Raw genomic sequence first — 16,279 nt, forward strand, 5'->3', positions numbered from 1 at the left:
TTTATTTTAAAAAAAATTGCTCAAATTGATTGCTAATTATCAGATTAGTTAATGATTAACGTAGTAGTTCACAAAAACGAATTGATTAATTGTTGCAGCGTTATCATGGATCATTTTTATCAATCGTTTTGTCTATAAAATATAAGATTTTTTTTTAATAGTCTCAGTAGCCAAGATCAAGGAGATTTCTTTAAATGTCTTGTTTTTTCTGACCAAATGTACAAAACCCAAAGGTATTCAGTTTAATAATAAACCTGCAGACATGTCTGATAAATAGATTAGCTGATCAACAGAAATCTGGACCATTTTGATAGTAGATCTATTGTAATTTTTAATCATAAATGCCAAATAGTTGCTGTTTTTGCATTCTCTAATGTGCATGTTTGCTGTTTTAATCAATGCTCTGTGATATTAAGCTAAATATTGTGGGATTTTTGACCGTTGGTCCGACGAAACAGGAACATAAAACAGGACACGAAACAGGACATAAAAATACGTCTTGGATAGATAAATATGTGACAGGCTGTTCATAATGGCAGACTTCATATTAGATTTTTTTTAAAAAAAAAGAGCTTATATATTGTGGTCCTTGATTGTGGGAAGTTGTGATGGACAAGTTCATGTTATGAGCATCTCTAACTCCTGGTTTGTTAATTTCCCGTATCGGACACACTTAGTGAGATGCCAAGCGTCCGTTTTACGAGTCGCTTGGCTTGACAAATTAGCTCGGTGGTTTTGTCCTTCCTCTCTGTAAACTATCTGGCGGAGATGACAGTGAGACGGGTTAATGAGCCCTCAGCGTTTGTGCAACAGGATAGGACATGTGAGAGATTGTCATTACACACACACAGATGCACGAGGATACAGTTACAAGGAAACTAGTTTGTCACCCAACAGTTTCACAAGAGCCGAACCTCACTGGACACAGCAAAGAAACGTCGAACGTTAGCAGAATTTGAGGTTAAACTGTTGAAAGTGTGCAGAAATGAGATGTGTCATTTTTCTGTAAGCATTGTGTGCACGCTTCCTCTCTGTCTTCCCCATACCGTCTTCCTGCCTCGTGTCCCTGAGGATGTGGGACAGACTTTTATACAGCCGTCCATTGTTGATTAGGTGCATATCTGATGTTGCACAGGAGCCAATGATTCTTAATTTGTTTCCGAATGGTTCCTCTTGTTTATGTGTGTTCAGGTTGTTTGAGGTCAAGGTTATTCAAGGCTTCATCATCTCTGAGTCATGGTCACTACCTCCTTTATTTAATTACGCCCAAACCTAATGCAGAAGAAAAATTATAACCTGATTATCTTAATTTTATTTTGATCAAAAGCGCTGTTGCACAAACACAGCGAGGCAGACAGCTGCAGCTTGGAAGACACTCGAGCATCCTGTTTTGAAATGTGGTCATGTGTGCAGCTCATGTCAGAAGGAGGAAGTGTCCCACGGGAGGTGGGTGTGGCTGAGGCAGCTCAAGTCCCGCTCAATGTTGATTACGTAAAGTATACATTTTCAGATTGTTATCAGGAAAACCAAGGAGGGATTTTAGCTGACAAAGGAGCTGTAAAATGTGCACATTTGGGAAATACGTTTTTATCTCTCTCTCTGTTCGCTTCTGCTTCATTTATGTAAATTTGTCCTGGGATTCAAACCCATTTGCCTTCCTAACTGCATTTCTATGAGTTGCATTATTACCATAAACAAAGCTGCTGTGTCTGTGTTATCTTTCTTATTGACACACATGTGATATACTGCCTCGCCTTATCTTACGATCAATCTGTGTATGTTTTCTTGTGTTTGTTTTTTTTTTAAGTGTACTCTGAGATAAATAATACCCTGAGACTGCCCACCTCTGCTGATTTCTTTCCCTTCCTGTAATAACTTCTGCCATTAGCTGCAATTAGCCGTTTTCCACTGAAAGGCTGAACAACCACATCACCCACAGCTGCAGGAGGCTTTTTTCTCAGTCCACTTAAATGCATAAAACTGTGCTGTGGAACAAAGTTAATGCCAGAAGTCTTTTCTTTTTTACTCTTGGTAGTCTTTTAATTGTCCCCAAAAGCAATTAAAAAGGATGCATGAACTTCAACATCAGGATTTTGAATTCTGAAGATCAAATTGTTGTTTTTTTTCCTACTTTAAATATCCCAAAGAACGTCCGCAGGTGCCCTTGTCAGTGTATTAAACCAGCACTAATCCAGTTTTTTTCCTGGTTTAAAATGAGACAAAGGGGTGCCATCCTGATCATGGCTGCACACGTGCACCGAGGCTTCAACAGGCTCAAGAAAATACTTTTTAAAGCAATGTTTTTAACCTTTCCTAAAAATTATGTGTATGAATTGATTTGAAGGACACTACAGAGTACAGAATGAAGTTATTTAGTATTTTTATAATATCTCTTCTTGTTGTTGCACTTTGTAGACGGTCCCTGAGCACTTGTCTCAAAGCAGGCTGCACACTGAGGGCAGTCGAGCTCGGATCACATCTCGTTTTGATTAAAATAAAGTTGTCACTTATTGTCTACTTTACTGGGGTTTGGAAAGAGGAATTGTTTGTGTTTTAACAAGAGTTTTCTTTGTAGTTATTGATCCTGGAAGTTTGAACATGTGAATATCTTTTCAAAAATCTATAAAGCTGCGTTCGCAAACATTGACTCCAGTAGGCAATGGTGTTTGTAAGTGCCAGTTTGAGATATAAAACTATATGTTTAAACATCCAAAAACAGTGGAAATGAGACTAATTATGACCTTATCGGCTCTCTTTGGTGTTTATAGAGCTGGTAGCCACTTTGCTGCAGTATAGCTAAAACAGACAGATCTGTTCTTCATCTTAATATCAATAGCAGTTATAAATGATAGAAATACAATACAAATACAAGTGCAACACAAGTGGTAGAAAAGTGTTTTCCATGAAGACCCCAGTCACAGTTTTGTCAAGTGCTGGAGGCGAGACGAAATATCAATAGGTCACCTCATAATTCTTTATGTAGGAAAAACACTGTTATCAATATTACTGTAACATCAGAGGGTCACATGACGATGTGAAAAGGGCTGTTTGTGGTTGAAAAACTCCAGAATAATCTGTTTCCCTCAACACGACTTTTTTTTTGACCTGCAGCTTTTACAGTTTCGATTCATACTCACCGCTCTCAGCTGCTTCTGCTTTCAGGAAAGCAACCATGAATTTGCATTTTCTGCAACTTAGGGCTGGGCTTTATATCTATATTTTATTAATATCGCGATATTGTAGCTGCATTGCAGTAAAGTGACGTCATTTTCTGAACTTAAAAGACTGTTCTAGCAATTTATCAAAAATCACATTGTGCAATTATTTTGTGTTAACACCCACAATTTCATTTCAGTATCAACATAGAGGTGTTTGGGGAGAAATACTGTGATTTCTGATTTTCTCCACATCGCCCAGCCATACTGCAACAACTTAAACACATGCATCTGCACATTCATGCATTTACAAACACACACACACACACACACACACACACACACACACACACACACACACACACACAGCCTCACAAATACCTGTCAATAGTCCAGTGGTGCCTCCCTACAACAGCAGCTTCATGAGTTATGGATTTTACCCAAATGGCATAAACTAGGGATGATAGCAATTAACTGATGATCGATTAATCTGCTGTACAGAATAAAATCAACGTGTGATATTTGATTGATTAATCAATATGCTATGAAATGCTGTCAGAATATATATATATATATATATATATATATATATATATGCATAATATATATAATATAAATACATATATGTTTTTATGTTTTTTTTCAAATAATGATTACATCGATTAATTGACCGTTGTGCTGACAATTTGTAATCTCTCTCTCTCTGTGTCTGTCTCTCTCTCACACACACACACACACACACACACACACACACACACACGTGCGCACGCACTTGACCTTCATGCCAAATTTCAGCCTCCCTGGGCAAAAACTGTGGTTGGCAAAGGGTGGGGTCGCGGCTAAAACCCTCTGATATAGCCTCGCTCTGCTACCCGCCCTGAGTCAGCAGACGGACAAAGTTAGTAATTAACTTGTGAACATTAAGGAGCATTTAGAAGCTGAATATACAAATGAGCAGAGCTAGAAGAAGAGTGAATGTTGAAGTTTCATTCACCAGGTAGGCAGAAACATGATTACAAATGAACGATAGTGTCGCTTCATATTCTAAGCAGCTGCATTTGGCCACCAGTTATATCATGACCCACAAGAAGCTGGTTTTACATGATAAACTGTGCTTTATGTTATTTAATACTGTCAAAAGGTGGATTTTTATAGGTTTTTACTCTAAAGCCATTGTATCCACGGTTGTAACTCTGCCTCATAATGCCATTAATCCCGACTATCTATTGTGTATCACAGCTCCTGCAGCTATTAATCCTGAAAGGTTTCATCATGACAGTATAGAGTACAGGACTAATGTTGCCGCTGTACATACAGTACGTACACAACGTCTTTGCTCATGAGGTCACACTGTGAGTCATGTGTCACACGAGGTATGTTTTATGTAATGCATTAGCTGAGCATTGACAGGGACAGTGTTTGTCACTCAGGTCACACACACACACACACACACAATGTCACACTCCTTTAAGTTTAGATTAGGGTGAGTGTGAGGGGACGAGTCACGGCACAAAGAGAGGTGACCTTTGGCGTGCAGAGTCGAAGTGACAAGTCTTTGTTGATAATTAGAAATTCCTTTCTATTTTCAGTGTGTGTGTGTGTGTGTGTGTGTGTGTGTGTGTGTGTGTGTGTGTGTCCTGATTATTGTCTGCTGATGTCAGTTTCTCTTTGTTCCACCAACATTTTATGAAACGAAAGTTAGAAAGAATCAGGAGCATGACGCGAGGTCTGTGGAGACTTTTCAGTGGTTTCTCTACAGATCACACATTTATGTGTTTTAACGCTGCTTAGGTGGAGAGTGAGTGTAACTAGTGACGGCACGATTGCTCCGCACCTGTTGACGAGGTGAATGATCGATGGTGATTAGAAACTAATTTTTACTGCAGAGACATTGATTGTATACATTCTCGTTGCATTAAAAAGCCAGATGTTTGCCTTTTTTGTGCAGTGGGAACGAGGCTTTAGCTAGCTCTTTGTTGCTTGGTGAGCTACCAGCAGATGCACACCTCTGTCTGTGCAGTGATCCGGTTGGTGGGTGAAGGTCCGTAGAAAGAAAATAGTTTCTACATGAAACTGCTCACAACAGGGTCCGTGGATTATTTTGAGTAACTGGGTCATGATTTCTGGGAAGAGACAATGGTGTTGAGTTTTCAGATGTATTTATTTTTTGGTGCTTTGACACCCAAAGTGTCATCTACTTCCATTATTTTGTAGAGAAGGCCGAATTCTCCAACACTCTACAACTCACACCAAAACAGTCTATTGGTAAACAGCACTACAGGCAAGAGGAAGGATATGCATTTTTGATTTGGTGTGAACTGTCCCCTTACAAAGACACTGAGGGACATGAATGGTACTGCAATTTGTACCAGGTTGTTTTAGCTACACTGTCACAGGCCGGGGGATCAGGTTCGGCTGAAGTGTCACTGAGCAAAACACAATCATCTGTAGGCACACTGAGTCATCACAGACCTGACCTCCACTTTCAATCAAAGCAACTGGATCTTTTTGTCTCAAAGAGACATGTCCACCATGCAAACGGGATGTTCAACCAGACTTTTTTGTGTGCATCTGACTGAAAATAATTTTTAAAACACTTTTAAAAGCCAACAAAATCATTAGTCAAGCCCACGTGTCTGTGACTAACTGTAAAAGCTGCAGTGGGACCTTTAGCCCTTTGTGAATACTGGTGTTGACTGTCGATATTTGGTGGGCAGACTCCAGCTCAGACGGCACCTCTCTCAGTTTCAACCCTCAGGCTATTTATGGCGCTCTCTGCTCGCACCGTGTTGCTATAAGGCCCACATTCCCTCATGCGGTAACATCCTCTTATATTCCTCAGACTTTTGTCAAGTGGAGCTCAAAATCACCTCTTTGGTATATTTTCTACACAGGTGCAGGATCGACAGTGTGTGCAAAAAGGGAATTATTTATATAACAGAAATGGCTGACTGAAATGTTTTACAAAATGCATGAAATAAAACGTGCAACAATTAAAAAGTAAAAAAGGAGATAAATGTAAAGTTAAAATAAATATCCTGATGAACCAGAATCATAAAACATTTTATGGAGGCTATGTCTGACAGGGAGACATGCAATATAATGATTCAGCTTTGTGTAACCAAATACTCCTCTCTACATATTCTCAGGCCATTTGCAGGACACAGTTAGGTTGGCCGTATTTGCAGCAGGTGCATTTTTAGCATGGCATGGATGCCTGGTCGTGTGCTTTTAGTTTTTAGATTTTGGAAGATTTTTGAATGCTCTACACTATACTTGCTGTTGGTTTTATTGTTAAATTATGTTTTTCTAATTGAAATTTGCACTTCAGCAATGACAAGTATGGCTGGCTGGTGTAATAGCAGCCAAAAAATGATTGTTCTTTGTTGGCAGGTCTAATATTTGTTGCAGAAAGAACAGTGGCTACTTTCATTTCTGGATTTTCTCTGCATGAAACAGTTTGTTGCAAGGACACATGATGCAGAACTAAATCATGTAAATTAGTGATATATAGCTTTGGGCCAAATCTGGTATGCCGGGTGCCCCCCCCCCAAAACTTTTTTTTCTAATTCACTGTAAAGAAAGTGATTCACACTGGTAATTGTTTCTGTAGTTAAGGCGCCAGAGGGCATAAAACAGCATCATAATAGAGCTTGAGTAGTAAAAAAAAGGGCCAACAGAGGATCCCCCACACCCCCTGACAGAGGTCCCAGCTAAGACCTTAATGTCCGAAAAATCCTAAATGCCTTAAAATCCAAGAAATGTCCTAAATTCCTAGAAATGTCCTAAAATAGAAATGTCTGAAAATCCTAGAAATGTCCTGAAATTCTGGAAATTTCCAAAATCGTAGAAATGTCCTAAAATCCTTCAGATGTTCTAAAATCCTTGAAACGTCCTAAAATCCTAGTATCATCGATGGTACTGCAGTGACTGGCCCCAGGCCACCTGTCAACTTCCAAAAGTGCCCCTCAAAGAAAAGCAAGTTGAGTATCCCTGCTGTAAATGGGTTTTTTAAGGCTGTTAAAAGCACAAAGGTACTTCTACTGTCGGACTGCAGTTCTGTGAGGGGACATTTCTCCGGGACAAATTTGAGAAATAACTTAGTAAGACGTTGTTAAATGAGATGTCATGATTCTGCTCTGTTTGTGTAACCAAATACTCCTCTGTATATATTCATAGACCACTTGTAGGACACATATAGGCCTGCAGTATTTCCAGCAGATGCATTTTTAGCGTGGCATGGGTGGTCTGTGCCTTTCTTTTTTTTCTCGGTAAAGACGTCACACTGAAATTTAAGAAGTAAAACATGAGAAAAATGGACTGAGTAAAACACGGATAGGCCCTGTTTTTTGTGTGTGTCCTATAACTGGGAGGAAAATGGAAATTGGAATAAATTGCAATTCAGAGACGTGTCTCAATACTTAGTGAAGACTAAGGTGGGACCCCCTCAGATAAAAGCCATGGATGATTTGGCTTTATCATTCAGCCTGCTCCTCTCTTATCGGTCAGACGTCCCTCTTGTTTGAATTTTGAACTTTGTCCAGAGACCTGACGTGGCCTCGGGGGTCCCCACTTGTCGCTGTGCTGCCTCTTTATCTCACACACACACACACACACACACACACACACACACACACACACACACACACACACACACACACACACACACACACAGAGCACTCAGCAGTGTGACTCTGCTTCACATGCTCTGCTGGCCTCTGTCACACCGTGTGCTTCGCTGAGTGTGTGTGTTCACGAGCTGATCACAAACTCCACTCTCACACAGTTTGTCTGCTGAGTGCAGAGTGCACACCTGTATACCTGCACAGCCTTTTTGCATACAGCGTTTAACAATGACCAGAACACTTCTCTAATTCAGCAGCTGCTACTAAAAATCAGCACACCAAAAAAAACAGGTTGTTAATCATTGCTGCTTCATTAGTTGTGTTCTCAGCTGTGAACAGAAATGGCAGCTAACATGACCTTGAACTGAAATATTAGGCCCATTTCAATTAAAGACTTGCTGTGTGTTCCTGATGCAGTTATCCATAGCCGTTACGAAAGCCCTGCAGCAGTGAGGCCATTCAGAAATGATCTGGTCTGTCAGCAGACCTCACACGCCTTTGGCATTCCTGTCTTTTTGCAAGTTTATTTTTAATTCTGCTTGACAGGTAGTGATTGACATGGTGGAGAAAGATTGTAGCATGATTAAGCCTAGTTATTATTGGGGAGTGTCTGAATTATAGCACCACTGTTGGATTTAGGCTGATACAGGTTTTTTTTTTTTTTTTTTCATAAAAAACAATCTTGTTTTGGATCCCTTAGATTTTTTTTTTTTTGGAAAAAAGTATTTTAATTTTCAGTTTTACAAATAACAAATAGCATCTGTGTTTAAAGAACAAACAAGCAAAAATAAGATAAAATAAATAAATATATAAATAAATAATTAACTCATAACATGGGGAAAAGGCAACGGCCAACTTACCAACACATGGCTCAAAAAACAGTAAGAAATTAGTGAAAAGAAAATTACCTTTAGAAAAAAGTCCAAAAAAGAAAAGTCCAAAACAGAAACACAGAAGAAAATGACCAAAAAAAGTTCAAGAAATTATTAATTTTTTGATTATATATCTATATTTACTTAATTTTGAAATTGTTAGTGTGACTTAACTTGATGGTAACAAAAAGGATTTTGTCAAAGATGAAGTTAGGAAATCTCTGATGTTGTGTTTGTCAACATGTTTTAGAAAATACAAATATGATTGACTATTTTGCAACCAAAAGAATACAGATACAGCAGAGTAAACATGTTTACTGAAGCTTTTAAAACTTTGATCGATTAAAACTGAGATTGATTTAATTAAACATTTTTATGTTGCAACTCCTTCACTAAATTAACATAGAACTTAATTTCAAGTAAACTTAACGATAAGGTATAAAGTATACGTAAATTAAGTTTTATTTACCTCAATTTTTCAAGGCAATTTGTATCCTCGATTTTTTAAAAAGTAAAATCAAATTGTCAGATTTGACGGTTCAGGAATTAAAGGTGTTAAGTTTCTGAACAAATCAAAGAGTAAAGTTTAAGAAGTATTTTTCTTTCATGAGCACAAAGTCCAGAGTACACAGTGTTCAGATCAGAGTCACCGAGTTACTCACAAACTACAGACACACTGAACCCATGATTAACTCTCCTGCTCATATTCCCTCTAACATTTCTGGATAATCTTTAAGAGAAAGTTTCAGACGGCGTGAGTACGTCAGCGCAGCTCGGTGAAAGGTGATATGTCCTCCTAATCTGCTGCCACCTCATATCTAGCCTGTAGAAACGCCGGGTTAATGATTAACAAAACCACTCGTGTGTTTTAAGGGAGCTTTCCACGTCATTTTTGGCAAAAGCTTAAGAATATAGATGTTGTTTCTTTTAGTTTAACCCTTTGAAACCTGAGCAAATTGGCGTGATTTCTTTTAAAGACGTGGGAAGAAGGAGACAAACAGCTTATGAAGAAACAACCCCAAAATGACACAGGAACTATTAAAGAAAAACCCCAAAAACAAGGAAATTACCTGAAAATGAAAAAAGGAAAGTAAAATGAAGAAAATAAACAAGGGAATTACCCGCAAAAAACTCCCCAAAAAATCCATTATATATTCTCCAACATATTTTAAAAAACTGAATTAAAATAATCTTAATATACATTTGCCCCCTTTTTTGTAATTTTCTAATATTTTTAATTAAATTAATTTTCCGATATATTTTCTGTTTTTTTGTGGGGTTTTTTACATTGATTTTCAGATTTATTCTCACAACTTTTTTTTTTTTTACCAATTTCTTACCTGTGGAAGGCGTTTGAATGCAGCACAAGAAAAACTGATGTCAGTCATAGTTTCAGGTAGTTAACAGATTTGTTGTCTGACTGTTCATTGACTCACTTGTGTTTATTTTAGACTCTGGTTATTTTATAAACCTCATGTTTTTTTATTCACTACTGTTTTATTCTCCACAGACTATAATGTGGAAAAAAACAAAAAAAAAGTTCATGCAAGGTCTGAAAAGGAACAGCATAACTTAACGGCTTAAAGCACACTTCCACTTAATTGAGGCGTCGTTCTGTAAACGACAGAAAACGGTGCAGAAAAGCAGCTTTAGCTCCCTGATAGATGTGGAGCGCTGCAGACGTGCGTGCAGCAACACGACCACCGGAGGTAAGATGCACTGACACCAGATCAGTGCAGCGGTGTGGGAGTGGCACTAAAATGGCCCATTATTGGGGGAGTGGTGGGCGGAGGCCGACAAGAGAAAGACGATCTCCCCTCTCAGCGGTCTTTGTCCTGGTTTAGTTTGTTTATGTTGGCTTAAAAGATCTGTAGAATTCCTTAGATTATCGTGACTTTAGTATCACTGCTGCTGAGAAAGACAAATGAACGTAACCATAAGTACTGTTATTGTCCCAGAAATAATTGTGATAAACTACATTATTGTCATTTTAAGACCATTTTATGCCATATATTTAGAATGATAATAGCATAATGATATAAGTACATCCCTTGCTTTTAATTTTAGGAATATACACACATTGGAATTAGAGACTGAAGGACATTAAAAGATGATAAATAAATGTTTGCATGTCTATCTGGAGCAGCTCCAAAAGAAAGCGGATTGAGAGGACAGAAGGAGATTGTGGCTTCATGTTGGCTAAAATTTTGGTGACATTTTTATGTCATCAAAGGCATATAAACACAAGGGCAAGTTGTTTTGATATATGGATATGACCTTGATAGTTTTTGCTGACCTTAATAAGTTGAGAATTAATTATCGAGACAAGAAAGTGACCCAAACACTGGCATTTTGGGCGGCTTTTAGCTCCCCTGGTAGAGTGTGTGCAAACAGGCTGTGACCTTTGCAGCAGCCCGGGTCCTGTCTGGCTTAAGCTGTAGTATCATTAACCCATTAACCCTTTGAAACCTGGATCTACATCAGTTTTCTTGTGCTGCATTCAGATGCCTTTCACAAACATTTCAACATCTTAAACTTGAGCACATTTGTTTGATATCTTTCAAAAAGATTTGTGAAAAAGCAACCAGGAAATTGGCATAAAATGTGTAGCAAACTACTTCAAAAACTGTGAACGTTTCCAAGAAAATGACCTGAAAATTTAGTTTTCAAAAAGAGAGAGAAAAAAATATATATTTTTAAAATGTGTTCTTTATTATTACAATTATGTATTAAAATGAAGTTACAGAAAAATACTATTTGATAGTAATTATTATTATTATTTATTTGCTTTTTAAATCTGATGACTCTTTTCAGGCCATTTCCTTTTTCTGTTCTTTTACTTTTCTTTTTTGTGCCAATTTCAGGTAATTGTCTTATAATTTTTAACCAGCTTCTTGAGAATTTTTGGATCATTTCTTCTTAAGTTACTCATTACCTTTTTTTCCATGTTTTTGTGAGAAATCAAGCTGGTTTGCTTAGGTTTCAAAGGGTTAAAGGCAAACACCACCTAAAAAGTTAATGTTTATGTTTGCAGCCAGTCACTGTGAGCTGTCGTGTGATGAAGTCGAGCGCCGTGTTTTTGATGAAGTTGACATTCATTGAACCCAGTTGCCACCAAAATGTTAAAAAGTATGACTTCACCGGCCGCTGGTTATTTTACGCAGCTGAATGCTTCCATCCACGTCACGGGTATCGATTGAGGTAGAAAAAAATGTTTTGCATGAAGTGGTGTATTTGTATCGGTATCGGTGGTTTAGCTACTTGTGATTTTTTTAAAAAGGTACCAGTGCTCTCCTTTGGAGGATAGTACACACGAGCTGTTCATGTTTTGTTTTTTTCTGAATAACATTAATAATAGAAAGAGACTGTGCTGATTGTTCACCTCGACATGACATCAGGAAGTTATTCACCAAAAGTTGATTCTGTTTCAGCTCTTTGCTGTTGTACACTGCAATTTTTTCAGCTTCCCCTGCAGCTTAGACGCACAACCCAAATTCAAATAAATGGAGGACTTGTGTTTTTGCTGCAACGTCTAATTCGTTGTGAATGCAGCTTAAGAGAAGCTCAAACATAACGAGCTTTAATCCCGAGGGGACAAAATGACATGGGTGAGCGCAAATACTGTAAACTAAAGGAAATCCCCCAAAACGACAATTATAGCTGCTCTGATATCTGTGGTGGGAAGAACTTATGAAACTCTCTTTGGGTATTTAAAGAAACGCTGCAGCGCCTCATGATTTGAATGTCTGTGCTGTAAACCGTGTGTAGGGTCGCTGTCTGTTTCCTGTTTCGAATGTTACCCTTTAACATGTTATCTCTGTTCCACCTGTGCCTGTTTGTGTTGAGCTGTCAGCTGAGCGCAGGCTACAGTTGAGTGTTTGCATTAATCACGTTTCTTTAACATCATGTAAATGACAAATACCGTTTTCGTCAGTGGACATAGGGAAAGTTTAGAAACCTGTTTTCACCAGCCAGACTCTCCTGGAGAAACCTGATCACTGTGCTGCGTGTTTGCTTACTGCTGATGCTCCTGGCGATTTTAAAGTCATTTCTTAATTTATTAGACAATGTGGCAAATTTCCAAACACATTTTTTTTTTAAAAAAAATTTCAATCAAGCAATCATGTATTTGTCACATGAAATCACACAAGTGTTACTGCAGTGAAATGTGATCCTATCAGCTCTTGAATTAAGTCTTTTTTTGAGTACAGAGAGCATTTTTACATGTACAATAGTCCATTTTTGCCCTTACTCCAAAAAAAGACAATAGTCATACTATGCTGTTTACATATCTAATAAAAAATAATTTTCCACGAACGCTCCCGTTCACATGCAGCCGTGCATACTCTGATTAACGTGTCCTCACATGTCATCTGTCACGTTAAAACATGGAAAGGTAGAACAGCTACAGCCGTGTGTCTTTTGGTTTCTTTGCATCAAAATATGATTTTCTTTTCACGTTTTCTTACCGGTGGAGAATTTGGACTCCCTCTTGTAAAGCTCTTTGCTGGGATATTTGTGAATATCCAAAAACCTGTTTATCAGTCTTTCATAATCTTTAGAAGTAGGTGTATTTCTGCTACTGACCAGAGATGAGGGATTTCTTCATGCATGTCCACCCCAAAGCTCTGCAAGTTAGTTTATGTGCAATGTATCAATGCTCCTAAAATCCAAATAATAATCCCACACATCTGAATCTGGATATGCTATATTTGGAAAACAGTCTAATTCTGATTATTTAAACAGAATATTCTGTTTATTTGACCCGCATCAGATTCAGAAAATTGTTATATTCAGAATAAAAGGGGAACTTCAGTGTGAGTGTAACTCTAGTTGCTGCTGACTTCTGCTTTACAACTGTCCAAGTTTCCGGATGGTTATTGTGATTTGTGGTTTCTGGTCGTGGAATAAACTAACTGTGGTTTTGGACAGAGTTGCTTCTGTTGTTTTACAAATTAAATTCACCACTAGAACAAGAATAAAACATGAAACTGCCTGCTCTCTGCTTCCTCTAATGTTTTTCATGTATTTTCCTACACTCGGGCATCTGAGTTATGATTTGGGATTGATAGTGAGCCTAAAAACATATGAGTGTTTTGAAATTAATTGTTTTGTCTATAAAACATCTAGTGAAAATACTCTAATGTCCCACAACCCAGAACTAACAGACCAAACCCTCAAAATATTCAGTTTACTATCGTGTATGTCAAAAGCAGAGCATAAAATTAAAGAAGCTGGACCCACAAAAGATTGTAGATTTTTGCTTTAAAAGATTACTATAACAATACAATTTTCTTACTTTATTTGCACACAGATAAAAATTGCATAAAATCTGTATAAATGAAATTAAGAAATGTATCAGGAGGTCAAAAAATGACACAAACTTGAAACAACACACAATAAGAAGATTTTTTTATTCTAAACTAGCATTATACAGAAAAATACAAGTTGACTGACTAATTTTTGCGTTTTTTTGTGTTTGTGTCGTACATGTTTTGCACTTTACAGCTGCTTCTCTCAAACACACAGCAGCTTAACTGTGGTTGTGCGCTGAGATCAGAGTCGAGCCGCACTCTCTGGTCTCTAACGGGTAAAAGCCATCAATAAAATTGACAGGGCGATCTAAAAATATTAACAATCACTTAGTTAAATACAGGATAAATTGTTAACCCTCGCCGCCTCCTGCTTGTTAATATTTCGACATTTGTTCAGTGTGACTTTCTCCCTCTTTTGTACACATTTGCTTTTCAGCATATGGGTAACACAGACTGGTTTTTTGAGTTCCCATTAAGCGGTTGATATTTATCTTGTCGTGTTGCTCAGTCAAAGATCCTGTCAGCATGCTGACACGCAGGTTGTTTCATCTGTTTTCAGGTTTGGCCTTCCAGATCTTCCCTCCCGCTCACCTTCCTCCCTGCCTGATCCTTTTTTTTGCCTCATTGGCTGCTGTTCCCCAGAGGGCGGAGCTAAGTATGGGTTAAGAGAGCCGAGAGACGACACCAAGACGACACAAGCTGAGGAGGCGCTCTAACCTGCACAGGTGAGACCAGCACTCACACCTTCAGGAACACACTGCAGCATATTCAGGTGACATACGTCTTTTTCAAGGCGTGCAGGTGCAGGTGCAGGTGCAGGTGCAGATCCAGTGTGGAGCATTTAGGGGAATCTGATCAAATAAATTTGTTTTCTACAGCGTAATCACCAGAAAATAAGAATTGTGTTTTTGTTACCTTAGAATGACAAGTTTATATCTACATAGGAAGCAGGTCCTCGTCCACAGAGATCGCTCTCACCACCATGTTTCTACAGTGGTCCAGAACGGACAACCAAATACCGGCTCTAGATACGACTATACGTGTTTTTGCGTCAGCCGCCAAAGTTAGCGGCCTCTCTGCAGGGAGCAGTGTTAGGAAAACATAGTTTATTTTAAAGTGAAGCTGCTTTATTTAGTGTTTTTACCAGTTTAAATCACATGGTCTGTTTGTTTTGGAGAGGAAGAGACCTCTTTGGATCATTGGGCTCCCGGTCAAAACCTCCTAAACGTCTGAATCTTAAGTTATCAGAGAATCAAGGTGAATACTCATTAACAGGTTTCAAATGCTGTTCTGAGTTGAACAGCATTTGAAATAATGATTTGTAAAGTTGAACTGCTTTATTCAGTTTGTCTACCGGTTTAAATCACCTGGTCCGTTTGTTTTGGAGAGGAGGAGACCTCTGCGGAAAATCCGGCTCCCAGTAAAAACCTCCTAAACAACGAAAAATGAATTCTGACCAGGAGAAGTTTAAGCTGGTTAAAATCTACAATCCTCACACTAGATGCCACTAAAGCTGCCTAAATCTTACACACTAGTCCTCATTAAACACCTTTTAGCTTAGCCTCGCAAAACAGGACACCTCCAACCACAAACAGGATTCATTATTGCTCTTTGTGTTAAGATTTTTTTTAGGTATCAGAAAAGTGATTTAAAAATCTGTGATATCACAATATAAAGTCCATAAACTGCTCATATTCAGAGGGCCACATATCGCGGAAATAAACCCAGAAACCTTTTTTGTGTATGCGCCAGCTGAGCAATTCTCATTTGATTAAGTAGCTGCCATCTTTGGGTCTGGTAGCCAAGTCCAATAATACATCCATGATACCAAACCACGCCTGGCTCCAAAATGAGATATCTGAATTTAAGCAAACACAGTCTTGAAACTCATTTAGATCTGCTAAACTCTCTCTCTCTCTCACACACACACACACACACACACACACACACACACACACACACACACACACACACGACTCTTAACCTGCCACAGCTATTGTTTTCTGCTGTCTCACACCCCTCCCCCACACAGGTGAGACACCTCACCCCACTGGACCTTTTATCAGGAGGAAACCACCGTGCTCAAACACAGCCTGGCATTGTCCAGTAAATTAGTGCCAGATGTAATCAGCGTGAGGAAAACCTGCTGTCTGTCCCGATCAATGAAACCTCTTAGAGGTCCATCTGGCTCGCTGGCGTCTCCAGGATCTAACCAGTGAATTAGAAAATCGTTCGACTTTATTACGTGATCCGTCCTCAAAATATCCTTTTCGGAATAAAAAAAGCAGCTGAAATTGGTAGCTTGCGTTTGT

General features: G+C 38.5%; 1 protein-coding gene across 1 annotated transcript in view; it reads left to right on the forward strand.

Annotated features, from left to right (window-relative positions):
• b3gnt2b (UDP-GlcNAc:betaGal beta-1,3-N-acetylglucosaminyltransferase 2b) overlaps window positions 1-16,279 on the forward strand; it is a 40,505-nt gene that overhangs the window by 9,670 nt on the left and 14,556 nt on the right. Inside the window, exon 2 of the mRNA XM_042501907.2 lies at window positions 14,527-14,692. The gene's annotated coding sequence lies outside the window, so the exon portion shown is untranslated. The remainder of the gene's footprint in view (window positions 1-14,526; window positions 14,693-16,279) is intronic.

The sequence above is a fragment of the Plectropomus leopardus genome, chromosome 13 (genome assembly GCF_026936395.1).
Source record: "Plectropomus leopardus strain MGB_pleo_1.0 chromosome 13, ASM2693639v1, whole genome shotgun sequence".
Lineage (NCBI taxonomy): Eukaryota > Metazoa > Chordata > Actinopteri > Perciformes > Serranidae > Plectropomus > Plectropomus leopardus.